This window comes from Alligator sinensis, unplaced genomic scaffold, assembly GCF_000455745.1.
Source record: "Alligator sinensis unplaced genomic scaffold, ASM45574v1 scaffold1089_1, whole genome shotgun sequence".
NCBI classification, from domain to species: domain Eukaryota; kingdom Metazoa; phylum Chordata; order Crocodylia; family Alligatoridae; genus Alligator; species Alligator sinensis.
The window spans coordinates 458,391-461,083 of record NW_005842030.1 but is presented as its reverse complement, the minus strand read 5'-3'; positions in this window follow the sequence as shown (position 1 = coordinate 461,083).

Genomic DNA, 2,693 nt, shown 5'->3' with positions numbered 1-2,693 from the left:
CCTGCTGAGCTTAAATGTGGGTTATAACAACCCATTGACTTTTCTAGGACCCATTTCCCCAAACAATCTCCTGGCACCTTACTTAGAAGCTGTACTACACCCCTATGGGGTAACTCAAGACCATCACCTACGTTTTATCAACAGGAAAGAGGGGTTGAGGCCCAGATCCTCAAGTTTGGCTCCTTGAAGGATCTCAGCTTGCATGACTGGCCCAACTCATGCATCAAGTGAGCAGCAGAGCCCACAGTGAAGTCTCCAGCTGCTCAGACACCGAGCCCAATGCTCCAGTCATTTGATGTCACTCCCACCCTGGTTATGATCAGAAGAACAACTGTGTACTAAAGACTCTGCATTTCTGCATTATCCTTGCTTTGAGGCAGATCTGTTTAGCATCCAGCCAACCATTTCTACACAAGCTTCTGGCATCACTGGGGATACCAGGCAGATGCAGAGCCATCCGTGATGTTCCAGTCTGCCTCATGCATCACCTTCCAGATTACTTGCTAAATCACTTCCAGTATCATCCCTGTCAATGATGAAGTGCAAGCAGAGACAACACAGCTTGATCCTCTCCTGCCAGCTAACTAGCAAGGCCAGCAGCCAGGAGAGTCATATTTTGAAACATAAAAATATACTCCTTCCAAATTGATGCCATTAATGGATACTAACTTGTGGAGCTCCAAATGCCTTTATCCAATTTGCTTTCCATCTAAATTCCTGGAGCTGACAATGGTTGGTGCACAGCTCAGAAGGACTCAAGGGAAGCCCTAAATACAATGGGTGTAACAGTTTCTTCAAAGCTTTTGTCCCCAGCTGTTAGGAATTGCTGGGTCATGTGCAGTAGCCAGTGATCAAACAGTGCTTTACAAGCTTAGCTGTGCAAAGAAGTTGCCTCGCCTGCCAATGATAAGCCATGCATGGGGCAAAATCATGAGACGGCCAGGCCTGATGGGAGCAATAGCCCCACACCTACCTTGAAAGACTTACCTGGAGCCAGAGAACAATTATTGCACCTACTAAAATCCAGAGGATGGGCCACTAAAGAGGAGTCCAAGGTGTGAGTGAAATGAAGGAAGGGCTTCAGGATGCAACATGCTTTGAGAACCTCTTCTGAGCCAACTCTTATGGTGAGACGTCCCAAGAAAGGTAATCCTATGGCCTGATGGCCCAGGTGAAAACAGGAAATAAGGGGGCAGGGGAAATGGAGCTGGGGGGTGGACCTCAGCTACCTGTGGCAAGCTACAGCTCACTAGACTGGAACTCAATACAGGGAAGGTCTGGATTCTCCCCTTCATCATAGAGCAGACCATATGCAACCCCTGGTCTGTGGTGTAAGAGCTCTCAAGAAACCTGCTAAGGCTTCCACGCATCTCAGAGTCAACGGCTGAAAGCCTGCTCTGCAGTTACTTGGTTTATTGCTTGTGTGGCAAACTTACCAAAACAGCTCAACACGCACGAGTCAGATGCGCCAAGGGACAAAACGGAGCAGAGCTAGGAAGAGCTACCCAGTGGGGCAGCTCCTGTTGCCCCTGAAGAGCCCCAGAAGACTAGCCACAGCAGCAGAGGAGCAGAGGTCGGCTCCAGCTCCAGTACACGGTGCGATGAGTGGTGCACAGGGACTTGATGCCAAGCAGTGCTGCACAGAGCCAGACCCTGGGAGCAAGGGGCTCGGGTCTGTAACCCCCGGCCTGCAACCAGGGTGCGGTGCAAACACCGCTGCATGGAGCTGGATCCCAGGAGGCGTGAAAGGCAGCAAGAGGTTGCAACCCCTGGCAAGTGGCCAGGGCCTCGGTGCACAGGGACAGTGCATGGCAGAACCCTGACCCTGAGAGCGATAGCAGCGGCTCAAGTCCCTAACCCCTGGCACGGGGCCAGCTGTGAGTTATCTAACAAGGGTTTCTCACAGGGGAGGAGACCCCTTGGAAGGGGTGGCCTGGGGACCTGTGAAAGGGCCCTGAAGGATAAGGGTCCTGGCCATGCCCCAGAGGACGGGGAAATATTGAGAGCCGGCCCTTTTTCCCCTTTCAGGAGCTGGTCCCGGGTTCTTTTCCCTTGAGGACATTCTAGTAATCAAAGTAACATTGATAACTGTAGAGGCTACGTGCCTTATATTTTGTATCCAGCACCTCATTAATAACCATTTGTTGTTTATTTGTTATATATGCAGGTGCGCATATGTATATAGCTTGCTGAACACACACACCACCCCCCGCCCCCATTGACATCTCCCTCTGATTGCCAGTATTTATCTGGGTGTGCCTAAGTGTGTTTACTGATGACCTGAACTCACCTGTATTTACCTGTTCCAGATTTCTTATTTAACTGTGTGAGTTCAAGGCCCTTCAGAGCAATCCCCTAGAAGTCAATTATAGACGTAAAGCAATTTTTATGTGTGTCTAAATAGAGCGTTGACTATATAGAGTTATTAATTTTATTTTTTTCTTCCTGTACGTTGTAAATATTTTAATAAATTTGTATATGGTTACATTTTATAAGTGTCCTGGCCTGGTTCTATAGGGACAGAGGGGAACTGTAAGTGGTCTGTGGTTTCACCTACAGCACACCTGTCACCTAACAATCCCCCTTCAATCCGAGGAGGGAGTACTTATCTGAGTACACCCAGGCTACACTTGTGAGACAGTTACCCAAGCAGGGACTGGTTGTGAATGTGACCAGGCTGGAAGGCTGAGTCA